At 41.2% G+C, this 15,665-nt stretch overlaps 1 long non-coding RNA gene across 1 annotated transcript in view; it reads right to left on the reverse strand.

Annotated features, from left to right (window-relative positions):
• Positions 1–10,522: 10,522 nt before the first annotated feature.
• The window catches only part of LOC115468648, a 148,484-nt gene continuing 143,341 nt past the window's right edge, over positions 10,523–15,665 (reverse strand). Inside the window, exons 4-5 of the long non-coding RNA XR_003941898.1 lie at positions 12,286–12,404; positions 10,523–10,608 (exon numbers count right to left, since the gene is read on the reverse strand). This is a non-coding gene — a long non-coding RNA (uncharacterized LOC115468648). The remainder of the gene's footprint in view (positions 10,609–12,285; positions 12,405–15,665) is intronic.

Consider the following 15,665-nt stretch of genomic DNA (forward strand, 5'->3'; position numbering starts at 1 on the left):
ATAATTATAAAATACTACCACAAATCCTGCAGAAATCATTCCTAGATTGAAGGCATGGATCTTTTGCCTCGATGAGAGCAGGCACATACAATATGCGTGAAAAATACATGCGTAAATCATGATTCCACCAACATTCTGCCCAAGCTCCACCCCTAAGATTGCATTACGCATACTTTTAGGCAAGACTTATTAGTCCATTTTGCATGTGTAAATCAGTGCTTCATGCCTCAAAATGGTTTATAAGAGTACCCTCTGTGCTGGGCCAAATCAATGGTGCCTTGAGATCTGGCAAACAATATCTTTTAGAAGTCCCCAGTTTCATGCATATCAGACTGGAGGAGTGCAGGAATTCTTTGTTTATGGTTAAAGGTCCACCATTCAGATCACTGTTCTTCAATCATAACTTATGTACCTCAATCTGGGAAAGGTGAGTAATCAAATCTAAACCCAACCCATATTCCTTTGTCCCTAACCTACATTTCTCTATATATGAGACTCCTAGACCTCATCCAGTGTATTTTTGTATCCTGTATGTATAAAGGGGGGAAATTTTCAGAAACAGTGATACAAGGTAGAAGGAGGTATTACCCATTTCAGGAGTAGGGAGGGGTTAAAATAGAGACACTGCTTAATGTAGTGCCACCTTGTGGGCATTCCTAGGTGTGTTACTGATCTGGCTGGATACCCCCTTGGCACAATCTGTCAGTCCTTCAATACTTGGTGCCTGGTGCCTCCACCTGAGGAAGAAGGGTATTAGCAGGTGGAATTTTCATTGCTCCTCCACGGAAAAATCCAAATAAGTGTGACTGTCAACAAGGCTGACCTAAAAATATTTAAAACTATTCAATTTACACAACTCAAGGTTTATGATAAGTACCAATAGGAAATTAAACAGTGGAAATATTACATTCTATGAAACATAACCGCTAAAGAAGAACAATCATCTCTCATATGATACATCCCTATAAAACACAAAATAATTATTCAGATCATTTGTGGTACCTATCCCAAAGCTACATTATCACCTGAATAAGGAATTGTACTATTGTGGCCCCATATCCCATCACTAGTTGTCCTCCCCAGTCTCCTTCCCTGCCATGCCCCAGGTCTCACCCATAGGCTGGAATAGAACTGGGCCGCTGGTTGCTGGAGGTCCTGGGAGGATCTGTGGTGCCTGGCCTAGCCTACCTGTGCTACTCTGCTGTCTGGTCCCAAAGCCAACCTCTCCAGGTCTGTGGCTTTGCTGTCTCTCATCTGCTGGATCACTCTCCTGCCTGGAGGGGGCACTGCTCTGTCGCCTCGGCTGCATGACTGTTGCAGCTCTGCCCAAGCTGCCTGGGGCCAGCAGCCGCTGCAGCCCCGCCTTGAGCTCTCAAGAGCAGGATTTGGAAGGGTTAGCTTCCATTTGTCAGAGGAATAAGAGTCTGATCCTAGCACACCTCAAAGGTATTGAAATGATTTTGACAAAAGATGGGGAAAATGCCTTAGGGCTTCTTTTACAAAGCCACATTAACGATTTCTATGTAGCAAATGAGAGGAAGCCCATTCAGTTCCTATGGGTTTTGTCTCATTTTCTAGTGTGGCTTTGTAACAGAAGCTCTTAGTTATTGATGTCCTACAAGAGAAGGTAATAACATATCAATATAATTGTAATAAACCAAGGGCTCCTTTTACAAAGCAGTGCTACCGATAAGCAGCACGCTGAATGCAAAGAAGCCCATTCAATTCCCACGGGCTTCTTCGCATTCAGCACATGCTAATCAGTAGCACTACTTTGTAAAAAGAGCCCTAAATGTGATTTACTTTTTCTATCTGAATCTCCCCTAAGGTGATTTTTAAAATACACTTCTGGAAAAAAAATCTGATTATTTATTTTTTATTCCACACCACTGTTTTTATCATAAACTCTACAAAGACACTGCATATTTAAAAGCTGCTGATATGGTAGTTAATGTTAATGGCGACGTAATAGACCGATCTGCTTTTAAAAATATCAGACCTAGCAGAGTTGGAAAAGACGTTAATGAAATTTTAATGAGAAATAAGCTTGCAGTAATTTAAGACATAATGATTATTTTCATCCTGATTGCAGCTGGAATAACTTTGTCACCGCTGTGATATGTTTGCAAGGTATTTATTAGAATGATGAATAGGGTACTGTAGGGTATAGTGATGCATTTTATGCAAAACTATATTATTTTCTTTATAAATGTGCTAACTGCCTGCCAGATCAGATGTATTACACAAAAGAAACATGTTTTTATGGGTTTCTGGTGTGCTGTGAAATTATATTTTTGCTGCTAAATCCAAATGCCATGCCAGCACAATCAAGGCAACATTTTGTCCCGAATAAATTACAAGAACTTTTGTTTCAACAAAGAAGACATTTGGTTTCTTGCTCTTAATATACAAAGAGAGGAAAATAGAGCCAGAATATTACCATAAAAACTAAAGAACATGTGTTACAAAGCTGATCTGTGCCTCTCTGCTTTCAGGGCCCTGTGTGGCAAGTTTGTTGCCCCCCCTCCCCCCACCTCCCTCAAAACCTGGGACAAGATTTCTATGGTCCCTTTTACAAAGCGGTGGTAATCCCACATGAGGCTTACCACTTGCTAAAGAGGAAGTACAGCCAGGTTACTGCAGCAGCCCAACGGCAGTTCCCAGCCCCCAGCGCGCCGTCATATCCAGTGCTAGAAAAAAGTATTTATTTTTGTAGTGCTGGTGTGTACTTGGTGGTATTTGGGCAGTGCCTCGTGCTGCCCGGTTACTACCAGGTTAGCGTGGGAGCCCTTACCACCACCTCAGTGGGTGGCGGTAAGGGCTTCCCCCCAAAAATGGCCGCACAGCAAGTGCTTCACTTGTCACATGGCCATTTCCTTAAAAAAAAAGAAAGACCTACCTTTTACCCGCTGCGGTAAAAGGGGGCCTCGATGCATGTCAAAAACACGTTGACGCCAGCGCAGGCACCTTTTTGCTGCAGCTTGGTAAAAGGGGACCCAAACGATGTGTCAGGGATATATATATTTGCTTAAATAGAATTCTTTAATTGCTGACTACTATTGCCAAAAAGGTAATAAACTTGTGCTATCCCTCTGAGAAATGAAAACCAAAGGGTGAGGGGGAGTGAGAGAGAGATGTAGGGTCTGGCTGGCAGTACAATGGGAAGAACGTAGAGTGTCTGAGGAGCACAATTACCAAGGGGAAGGAGGAGAGAAAGAGAAGTAGATAGAGAGGGAGATTAAGATAGATATGAAAAGGGAAAAGACGCTTTCTTTTGGTCAGCCGCCAATTGCAAAGCTGACTTAGTTCAGCACTGGTCATCTAGGAGTGCAGGGCTCTGCGCGACCACTCCTATTGCCCCTGTTAAGACCAGCCCTGTCTGCTTTAGATCCATTGTAAGACAGTGAGGAGGTCTTTTACAAAGCTGCGCTAGTGTTTTTAGCTGGCGGTAAACACTGAGATGCCCATTTTATTCCTACGGGTGTCTCAGCATGTACCTCCAGCTGATTTTTACCGCAAGCTAAAAACACTAGCGCGGCTTTGTAAAAGACCCCCTGAATTTGTCAGACATAAAGGCCACTGGGACAACAAGGGAAAAGCATACATCCAAAATCTTTCACTAAGTAATAGTCAAATGGTTTTCAACCCATATACAAAAGGAGGCACATGACAATCAACATTGTCTTGGTGCCAGCACTGCCAAAGGGAGCCTGATGTCTCCATGCCCACCTGACCCTCATAGAAGAGTCTGGAGGTAGCAGAACCATCTGCCACTTCCTTCCTACTTGCCCATGGAAGTAGAAAGGGGCTGAGGATGAGTGGGACCACCTATCTCATCCTCCCCACCCATATCAGAGAGGAGAGGAGCTACCTGAAGCTCCACTGTCAATGGAGAGAGGATGATACCAGAGAGGTAATTCACCTGCTCTTAAAAGATCAGAGGAGCAAGTGAGGTAGCTTCAAGTTCAAGTTTATTAAGGGTTTATACCCCGCCCATCAAATAATGTCTGAGCGGCTTACAATAATAAAAGAAGAGAGAAATGAAAAGATAGAGGTGCAGAGATAATCGACAGAGAGGGAAGAGGGGAGGAAATGCAATAACTAAAGGAAAGCTCAAAAAGGCCACAAATTTCAAGAACATTGTGATCATTGTGTTTGGAGCTCCTCAGGACTGAGCATACCTTATCTGTTTTATAACAGTAGTCCATGTTCATATACATCACTACATACTTACTGGCTCCATACAGCACCCCTGATGAAGGCTAATGTGCCAAAATACGGCCCATGTCGGGTTTTGCTTGTATTTATTATTGGAGAATAAACAATTTGGAACATTTCAACTGAATGTCCTTAAAATTTGTGGCCTTTGAACTTGTGGGTTTGGTGACTTCCACCCCTTTGGCTTATGCTTGCAGATTCTCTGTGGAAGATTTTTTTTGTTCTTCTCCTTTTTAATTTTTTTCTAAAAGAACGCTCAACCAATGCAAGAGAGTAAAAAGTCAGAGAGGAAGTGCACTGATAGGCAGATGATCAAAAGCCCTGCGCTCTTCCAAACAGCGCTCTAAAAATAGCGCTGAAACAGCACAGGGCTTTTCAAGACCTATGATCAGAGATAATTGCATACAAATTTAAGTACACAATTCTCTCTGATCATGGGGTAGAAGTGTGGGAGGATTGTGCCTGAGCATGTGTTCATTCACAATCGTCTGGGCTGTCAAAAGCCTAGACCTGTCAAACACAGGGGCTGGAGGTCCATGGGACCACCAGCCCCCAACTACCCCCACCAGAGCCAAGCGAAATGAGGGCTGGAGGTCCCCTCGACACAGGTTCAGCAGCCCCGGCAGGAATCCCGACCCGACCCCCCCCCTTCCCCCAGAAACAGGGGCGCCGCCATTTTGCCAGCAGGGACATCTCAGGAATGCTGGGGGGGGGGGTAGGGAGGCTGGAGACTCACCAGATCTCCAGCCCCCCCCCCATCCTGTGTCTTGGGGGGGGGTCGGTCGGGTCGAGGTTCCTGCGGAGGGCTGTTGCATTGGAGGGAATGGAAGCCTGCTAGCATGCAAATGCATGCTGGACAGGGCTCACCATTCCTCCCCAATGGTCTGCAAACCCTAATGCCAGCTTCGAGCCGGCATAGGGTTTGCCGCGTCCAGCAAGCCAATCTATGGCACGCTGGTCGCTGATCATTGGGGATGAATAAGTTTAGCCCTGTTTTGCATGTATTTCCATGCTACTTGCATTAAGAGCCCATGAGCACATTGTTTCACGTGTTCGGGGGCTCTGATCATGGAGCGGTAACAAATGCAGGCAGTAGTATGGCACTAACAGCTTCTAGCGCCTGCATTTGCTTCTGATCATCGGCCCATGAGGGAGCAAGGAACCAGAGAGGTAACACGCCTATCCCACCACCAATGAAGTTGATAGAATCCTGAGAGGCAATCCAATTACTCCATTACCACCAATAGAGACAGGAAGTGAAAGGAGGGAAGTGTCACCACCCATGGAGAGAGAAACCAGAGATGTTTTCTATATTCATATATGTTGTACCAAAAGTGCTTCAACTCCCCAGAAACCAAGTTGGTAATTTCTTCTTCAATGACCACCTATCTTCTCAAACTGAATTCTGAAAAACAACACTTCCGAAATGGGGAGGATGGAATATCACGCAACAAAGGAATAGTCAATAGGGGCTGTTGGCTAGAACGTAAAAGTTGTCCAGCAGTATAGGACTGTAAACAAGGTGACAAAAATTCAGGTAACCCTGTATGATACATTTTTACAATATAGGCAAAGAAAGACAAGGACAGATTAACAATAAAACAAGAAGAAGAATAAAAACAAACCTGCTGTATCTCACAGAATCCTAAGGCTAAAGCAGTCCAACAGTTAGAAACAAATTTCAGCTCATAAAGGCTGACTGAAAGAGATGTGTTTTAAGTAAAACCTTAAATGAGGAGAGCGAGGGCCCTTAATGTTGCTGTCAGTTTTATTCATGTTAAATAGATCAGTGGCCAAATGATACACTTTGGTGAAAAATGTTTAAAAAATTGCTCTTGCATTCCTATGTGGCAATTGTATTGCTTGTTTCCTTTTTGTCTGTACCATTGTAGGTCCTTTCTTGCTATGTCTCTCCTAGGGACATTTAATTATTGTAAACCGCTGAGATGGTACGTCCCTTCGGTGGTATATCAAATAAAGATGAACATTTTACAGCTATGGTAGAAATGGTCTTAGCACATGGGAACCCCACCCCCATCCCCCATAAGGGTGTGTGGCAGCCACTTTTTACAGCAGATTAGTGAAAAGATCCTACTTTTCTTTATAAAAGATACTTGAAATAAGTACATTTTTACTGTCTTAAACTAGGCACCTGGTTATAAAATTACACTCATTATATATTAGAAAAAATATTCATTTGTATATATTTGTTGACTGTTAGTCATGCTTAGATTTGTCCTTTGCCAAGCATTATTTTTAATTACCGGTGATTGGCTGAATGTCAAAGCAAAGCTACTCAATCAGACCTCATTCCTAAGAGAATATTATGATAATATTTTCGTACTGTTTTTAAGGTAATGAGCTGACTGAAATTCACATGCCCTGATTGAACATACTGGTGAGTTCTGGAGGTACGCCTGTAAATAAATAGGCATGGAGCCTAAATCAAAAATTAATCTGCCTTCCCACTCTTTCATTACTGCTAAAATAATGTGTCAAAATACCTGTCAGCTGTGACAAACGACTGGCACTGGCCCTTAATGCCGCTGTCAGTTTTAGTCATGTTAAATAGATCAGTGGCCAAATGATACACTTTACTGCAAAATAAAAAAAAAATAAAAAAGCTCCCCCCCCCCCCCTTCCTGACAAATTTGTCTCTTAACAAGTATCAACAAGAACTAAACCCCCAGCATCTCAGCAGTTTAAAATCTCACCATAGAATCTGGAATATCAAGGTTTTATTTCTTGTGTGTACAAAGAAGTCTAGGCCCTTTCTGAGTTCCTGCAAAATGCTATCGCTTGTTTTGACATATTACATAGGGTGATGGGGTTCTCTTGCACTTAGATCCAGATTGTTCTAGGGAATCATGTAAAACCTTCTCAAATTATTTAATCACATTTCTATACTGTTTTTCCAACATGATAACAAAACGATACATAAACTTCATCAGTCATGGCTTCGGAACATATAGGCCCTCATCTTACAAGCCTTGTTTGGGTTTAAAACACACATAAACAGGCACTTAAACTTTTATCTTGCATTAATGTCTAAGGGCCCCTTTTACTAAGCTGCACTAAGGGATTAACGTGTATTTTGATGTGCGTACATAGTCATCACGGACGCGCACAGGTTCTAGACGTACTAAAATCAGAACCTGTGCACGTCAATGCCGGTGGTACTACATACCACATGAATGGGCGGAGAAGTGGGCGGAAGGGAGGTGTGCCATCAAATGAATGACAGAATGAGGTGTTAATACCACACTTTACTGGTGTTTTTGAAGGTGTTAGTAATGCCAGGGTAGAGGCTGGCATTAAACGATTGCAAGAGCATGTACACATGTCTGTGTGCACGCACGTCCCTGTGTAACATCACTAGTCCCGCCTACAATCACCTTCTGTCACTTCAATAAAAGGTCAGCATCATTCTAGTATGCTCAGACCTCAAACATGGGTCACCGGGCAATATTTCTCATATAATTGAAGGGAACAAACTCAGAAACTTCTGGTACGGGGATACCACCCCCCCCCCCCCCCCCCCAGGATTGTGCGAAAAGCTTATTTACGAGCTTGTTTTGCTCAGCGGACTTTGCTGTTGACATATAAAGAAAAAGAAGAGCAGAATCAGATAGTTTGTGTTTTACCATATTCTTCATTGGCAAAAAGTATTTCTCAGATTATTTTGTCACACTGGCATATATTGCAAATGGATAAAGTATTCTCTGAGAGTCCAGTGATAGCATATACACGTTCAAAGAATATTGGAGAAATGCTTACATGGAAGAACTGTTTCCGGAAAAATATACAGACAAACGTACAAGATACATTTAATCATGGAGTATGTGGTCAATGTCAATGGTGTTGTAATTCAATGATAGGTCACTCTTGGCGGGATCCAAATACGAATCGTACTATTAAAGCTATTGGTAACTCGGACTGTACCACAAAGATGGTAGTTTATATCATCCAATGTCCTTGTAAAAAAGTGTATGTGGGGCGCAGTATGAGATCAGTAAAAATGCGCCTAACGGAACATAAATCTAGAATAACAACTAGTAAATTGGAAGCCCCATTAGTACAACACTGGATTGAAAATCAACATAACATTGCAGATTTGAAATGGAGAATTATTGATTTGATTAAAGAAAGGTGGGAGGGAGGTGATTATGAGAAACTTCTGAATTATAGAGAACAGTTTTGGATATATTCCTTAAACACTGTTGAACCTCATGGTTTAAATCGTGAAATTGAGTGGATGACGCTGATTTAAAGTGTCTTCTCTGTCATCTGATCAGCTGTTTTCAGCCCGGAAGTTAGAATGACGTCAAGCTTAAGTTGTATAAGAAACTTGCTTTAGTAAGTGACGGCCATCTTAGAGAAAACCGCCATAAAGATACAGGTCTGGTTTGTTTTTGATCTGAGAAACCTTTACCTTGAGATGTTGTAATGTATTTGCGGGAAACTTTCCTGCTTCATTTTTGATTTTTAGGAGACTACCTTGATACAGCGTTCATCGCGAAACATGGCACCATGTCGGTTTAACCGAGTCTCCATTTGTATATTGAAGTGAATGAGTGAACCCAGTTAAAAAAAGCTAAGTAAATGCTAAATAATTTAAATAATTTAAGAAATTTTGAAAAAATTGAAAAAGAGGATCAATGAGGATTATGTCACTGACCCCAAGACATGCTTGGCTCATTTTTAGCCATAACAGGGGTAGGTGCGCAGATCTGAAGATCCTATAAAGGTATTATATCAGACCATGAAGTACGTGAATATATAGAATTGTATTGAAGTTGAGTACTCTGTGTGTACAGACCTCAAACATGGCATCTGTATATACCCCAGTGTGGGGTGATATTGTGCAGGAAGCTGAGACTGAGCCTCAGCCTCAGCTGCAGCCACAGCCACTACCAAGACTTAATATCTGCTGAAACCAGGTGTTATTCCCCGCACTCAGTTCAGGTGCATATCCTCGGTATTCTATAACATTGAGCACAAATTTTCGGAACGCCTCTGACCCTCTCATGCTCCTGCCATGGCCATGCCCCCTTATGGGATTTGGGTACATATTGTTCTAGAATATTGCATAGCAAAATGTGTACACAAATTCAATTTGGCACCAATTAGCACCCAATTCTTGGCATTAATTGGCTCATTAACCAATTTAGTTGGGTGCACATCTTGGACTGGCGCTCAAATATTAGTGTCCAATTTTGGGCAACATATATAGAATCTGGGGGTTATTCTCTATATCAGAAGGGGACTAAAACATCTAGGGCCTGATATTCAAAGCAATTTAGCCGGCTGCTAACTGATTAAATCACTTGGTTGTGATTAGCTGCTAATTTTCAGTGACGCTTAACTGTGTGACTGCTGCTGAATATCACATTTAGCACCAAACACCCCTGGGGGCGTTCCAGGGGCGGAGTCAGCACTTGGCCACTTAAGTATTGATATTCAGCTCTTAAGTGGCCAAATTTACTGCATAACTGGGACCACATAAAAGTTTGTCTTATTTTTATGCAGTTACCCATGGATGCTTAAGTGATGAATGTTGACTTAAGCGGCTATATCTTAGCTGGCTTTAAAATAACCGGATATTCAAGGCCGAAGCCCGCACAGGTCCCAGATTTGAATATCCAGGAATATCGCCGTTGGAGGTGAGCAAAAGGCTCACTGCTGACCAGTTGTATAGCCAGAAATTTTGAACATAAGGTGAGTCTCACGCCACATCTCCTTCCTTCCTTTCTCCCTCCTGCTTCTTCCCGCCCCCTAGCCCTCCAAACTGGTGTGAATATTATACACTTATCCACAGCAGTGCTGGAATTCCATATATTTACTTGAACAAACGGCACATAAAGGCATGAACCCAGTTACAGATTTCCCTTACAGAGGTGCTGACTATTGGGCCCTTTTACTAAAATGTGCTAAGCAGTTAGGGTTAAATTCTCAACAGGTCACGGAAATTAAGATGCCAGGATGATGCGTGCCAAGTGCAAATTCTATAATCAAACACAACAAATGAGTACCCTTTTCCAATAAAATCTCTATACATTTTTATAAAAGGACCATCAGAAGGTGGATAGAGCCCAACATTTAGTTGTATCTCGTGACTCTAATATTCACACCTATTTTCCTCTTTAGTCCATAAATATTTTGTGAAACATTTTGTTGAAAAAGTAACTTCGCCTTATATTCCTAATAATCCCATCACAATAATGATATCTTCAAAGAGAATAGTTTAAATGTACATTCAAAATGACTACTTATCTCAAATTTTTGTTTTATTTTCCTTTTTCCAGTAAATTAAACATCCAATTGATCAATCACCCCCATCTAAAATAGCGCTACATTTTGCTAGTCCAGCTGCATCAGGGAATTCGGGGTCTGGAATACAAGAAAAACTATTAATCAACCACCCTCACAAAACATAGTCCATAATTTCCAAAAAAACGTACTATGTTCAGCTTTTTCTTCAAGGCACCATTTCATTCAATAGCTTCCAAAATGGTGGCAGCATTTATTTCACACTATATATATGTCACCTATTTGATGATATGTACCAATCAGATTAAATCAATGAAAAGCAGTCTAATTCTTTACTCATATTTATAGAGATTTTATTGAAAAAGGGTACTCATTTGTTGTGTTTGATATATATTAAGGTCCCTTGTTAAACAACATTTAAAACCACAATTAGTGCTTCCAAATTCTATAATGGCAGTTGTGTGTGAAACTACAATTATAGAACACTAGTGCAAGTCCACATTTATGTGCCTAACTTTACTACTACTACTACTTATCATTTCTATAGCACTACAAGGCATACGCAGCGCTGTACACACTTTAGTCGTGAGCACTTAAATCAACTCAATGCCTGGCATAAAGGCTCAAACCTAATTGTAGGCAGTTAGGCGTGTAAATGATAGTATTCTATTTACTGTGTTCGTAACTGCCTGGCACACCCCCCGACCCACCCGTGCCCTCCCAGGTTGTGCACTCCGGAATTTAAGCGCACATCTTAGCAAATAGCAACTAAGGCCAGTTATGTCCATAACTGCCAGTTAGTGCCAATAGTGCCGATTCAGGCTATTTATAACCAATAATTGACTGTTAACGCCAATTATTGAATTGTTATATGTGCAACTGAATTTATTCTATAAGTTGTGCAGGCAAATTTGTACTGTACTCAGAAATGTGAGCACACATGTTTATAGAATTAGGGGTTTAGTGTGGGTTTTAGTGCACATTAACCGTTACCACGTACTAATAATAGCCAGTGCAGATTTGATACTGGCAAGTTCAGCCTTTGAAACTCACAGTCACAGCTTAGCCCTAGCTCATGCCCGCTACAGGCTGGGTATCATCCCTACTGTCAGAGGGAGACTGTATGTGTGTGTGTGGTTCAGAGCTGCAGGGCCAGAGGGAAGGGGGAGCAGGTGAGGAAGAGAAGAGGAAGGTAAAGGTAAACGGGAATGAGAGGAAGCAAGGGGAAAATGTAGACCAGCATGAACAGTGGTGTGAGAAAATGTGTCATTCCCCATCATCCACCCATTTTCTATGGAGAAGATGCTAGGAAAAGGGGAATGCAAGGGGTATGGTTATCTGCCACATCCCTAGGAATATTGCCTCCTTCCTCCCTTCTTTTCCAGCATTTGATATAGCTGAAAAGGAATCAGACATGATTTCCTCTTCTCCCAGCCCAGTAGACTTGGCTCTGAAGGGGACCTAGACCCCATTTGGCTGTCTCAGTGATTTGAAATGTACTATGTGGAAATGTCCTGGGATTCCTACCTTACACAAACTTTTCTCTCTCCGTTCTGGTAGCACCATAAACCATAGTGATAATATTCATTCAGAAATGCTAGCTTGGTCTTTGCATAGCCTCCCCTTTACAGACATAAGAGTTATTGCTCTCTTCCCATTTCACATGCAGGAAAACTTAAGACTCTCTCTCTCTCCCCCCCCCCCCCCCTTTCATGTCACCTTCTCTTTCCTCACATATGGAGTTGGGTAATCACCTAAAGTCCTAGATCCAATAGACAAGATGTCAGTGCAAATTACCTACTCCAATTGTGTTCATCTTTTCTCGATTTTTCTCACCATCAATTAGAGTTCCCAACATCACATTCACCCTGATCCACTTAGTCTGTTTGATTGGAAGGTGTCACAGTTGACATTTTCTAGTAATGAAAAACAGGGCTGGAATTAACATCTCAGGAACAGTAAAACAGGCAGGTTGAGCTATATTGCATGGAATAAAGAACGTGCTCCTATGGAAAAAAGAACACCAACGCACATTGCTGTCTAATCATATAATTGCTTTCCTTTTACCTTTGTAAGTAGAATGTGCAACTGGCAATATGATTCTGTTAACGTGATTTGCTCATTGTATCAAGGCTTTTGACCCTTTAGAATGCACTGTAAGGAAATAGGACCCCTGGCTAATGTTCATAGCAGGGTGTCAGGGAAGTGACTGGAAGAGAACAGAGCTATAGGCCCTTGGCTGAGAGCTCCAACACCTGACCAAATAAATGCCAAAAGCAAGAATGGCAAAGGGCAAAAGCAATTATTCCAGTAATAGAAACTTTTACCGAGGGGATTATTGCTTTAGAAAATGGAATTGGAAGAAAAGATTAAACAAATAACTGGTAATGTTGGGGTTTTTTTTTCATCTTTCACCTGGCTATTCAGCCGTGAAATTCCAGCAGGCTTCTGTCGACATCACGGTCTTCTGGAACTTTCAACTGTTGGCTCACATAAACTTTCTAGGTTCTAAGTGTACACCGCCTTGGGTGAATCTTTTCACAAAGGCGGTTAATAAATCCCAATAAATAAATAAGTGTTCTACCAGGGTTCTGTTTAGTGCTATGCTATGTCCCATTACACTACTATGCTGTGTTCCTCAAACACAAGACTGGCCTAAAACGGTTTACATCAAATATGATAATAATAAAATAATCAAATATATCATAATAACAATCCAGTACATCAATAAAATGCAATAATATTTCAAAATATATAATGAAGTCCAGATAACAGTCCAGGTATATGTAGAGGACAGATAGATTATGTCTGTCAGGGGCATCAGCAATAATCTCTGTGCCTCTACTAAAGATAATGGAAACTTCTGATTTACCAAGTTCTTTCAGTTTTCAGAGAGAGTGATGCTCCTGAGGAGTGTAAAACACCCATACCAGGAAGAGGTTACTGTCTATGGTTCAGAACCTTGGACAGAGCACCTCCATGCAAACATAAAGGGTAAAGGGTCATAGATTTGATACACCATCTTTCTGTAGTAAAATCAAAGCAGTTTAGGGGGGCCAGAGTCCCGCAGAGCCCCTGGCCATTCCCCTAACATCAATGCAAGCAGACTAAAGAAACTTTTAATCTACCAAGGCTGCAACCCTGGGAGGAAGCAGTACCATATAAGGAAGGCTGTAATGAGTGAAGCCATTATCCTAATTGGAGATAAGGAATGAGTGAACCCATGGATAGTTTAGGGAGCTAATTAGAAGGGAAGGGTAAACAGAAGAAAGTGGGGGAGAAGAAGGAAGAACCCACAGCCTAGAGATGGGAAGAATTTATGGCCTGGAAAGCCCATGGGAAAAGATCTACAGATGGACAAAGAAGGAAAAGGGTACTTACCTTGAAAGTTGGAACAATGTTCTCTTGCATTTTATTGGTTAGAGTACTAATTTGTTCTACATTTTAAATCATTGTGTCATTTGTAGGAGCTGGCTATAAGGACTCCCTGTATTAAACAGACATCATGCTATGAGAATCAGGTACTTAATCAGACTTACTATTTATAAGTACAATTTAAAAAAAACATTAATTAGGTTGAAACTGGGAGCATTTAACATCTTTTTTTTCCTGTGACTACATCAAGGGAAAAAATGGCATGTGGGAACTTGCTCCTTTTGCTTTGTACAATGCAGTGGTATATTATAAAAATGCCTTTTTTATTACTACTATTTCACAGAGAAAATATTGAATAATGAGGGAAGGGTTTCCTTCGTGCAGAACTGTCCAGAGTCAGTCTAAATGTGCCGATTGTCCAATTCAGCACACTATTAGCTGCCAAGTTCATGCAACATTGATTATGTTCAGTGGAAAATAAATCTGATGGCTCAGACTGCTTGCTATGTGAATATTCAATCAATGTTTCATTATTGCTACCAAGTATTACATATTAAGGGCATTTGTTTTAATTAATTTATCCAGTCCTTACTTGCACATGGTTGTGCTTTCTAAACCCAAAGGTTTCCTACAACAGCATTGTGCTTATTTGAATTAGTTTTTTTGTACAAGTTTTGCTTGATTTGTCTTTATTTGAAATAAACATTTTTTAAAACACATCTTGTCAACAAGGGACAGGACTAGGTGAGGGCGGAACTAGGTGGGGGCAGGGGGCCCTACCGAACTGGTCTGTACAGGGCCCCACAATTGCTAACATCGGCCCTGCCCAGAACATCCCCCAAATAGCCAGTTTTCACTTAAGCACTATCTACAAAGTGCTGGTGAAAATTAACAGATAGCCCCGACCAAGCGATTTAACAGGTCAGCAGCCATTTCTGGCCAGTTAAATTATTTTAAATATCAATCAGCATAAGAATATTAGTGTTAAAAGCATAAGCCTATATATATTTAGCTTTTAACCCCAATGCAGTCCTAATCTATTAGGCCACTTTGTCTTCAAGGAGAAAACACTAGACTTGATATTCAAGAACACTTATTGGTAGAGTTTCAGTTGCCCTATCCATCAATTTTCAGCAGTATTATTCAGATAGAGTTGCTGGAAATTCTTACAGACCACACAGACAAAAGCTGGATTTAATATAAGACAACAAAAAGACTGTCCTAAATTAAGCCACGTGGTTATATGAATTGTGGTTGAATATCACTGAAATCTGTAGAGTTAGGCAGAACACCCACTCCTTAGTACTAGGGTGGTCTGTAAGCATTTATAGTGCCACTGAAAAATGACAAACACTTAATATGGGTAGCGGCTGTCTATGGCCACTGTCCATAGAAATGGCAACAAACCGCGTATAATTAGCACCACTTGCTATCCAGAAAATGGCACCAAATATATACATTTTTGGTTCTCATTTTCAAAGCACATAGACTTACACAGTTATGTGGAGGAGCATTTTCAAAATGACATCTAAGTCAGACTTTAGATGTCTTGCGCTAACCCCCGGATTCTATATAGTGCGCCTAGAGATCCACACGAAACTCCAGGCAGATTCTATAACAACACACATAACTTAACAAACTAATTAGCATTGATAACAGCACTTAACAAGCAATAATGAGCATGAATTGGCAATAATTAGAATTTATGTGCACAACTCGTTAAGTATATTCTGTAACACACTGCACCTAACTTCTAACACACACGGAGAAAAAAGGGTGTGGCTATGGGTAAGAAAATGGGT

Source organism: Microcaecilia unicolor, chromosome 4 (genome assembly GCF_901765095.1).
Source record: "Microcaecilia unicolor chromosome 4, aMicUni1.1, whole genome shotgun sequence".
NCBI classification, from domain to species: Eukaryota; Metazoa; Chordata; class Amphibia; order Gymnophiona; family Siphonopidae; genus Microcaecilia; species Microcaecilia unicolor.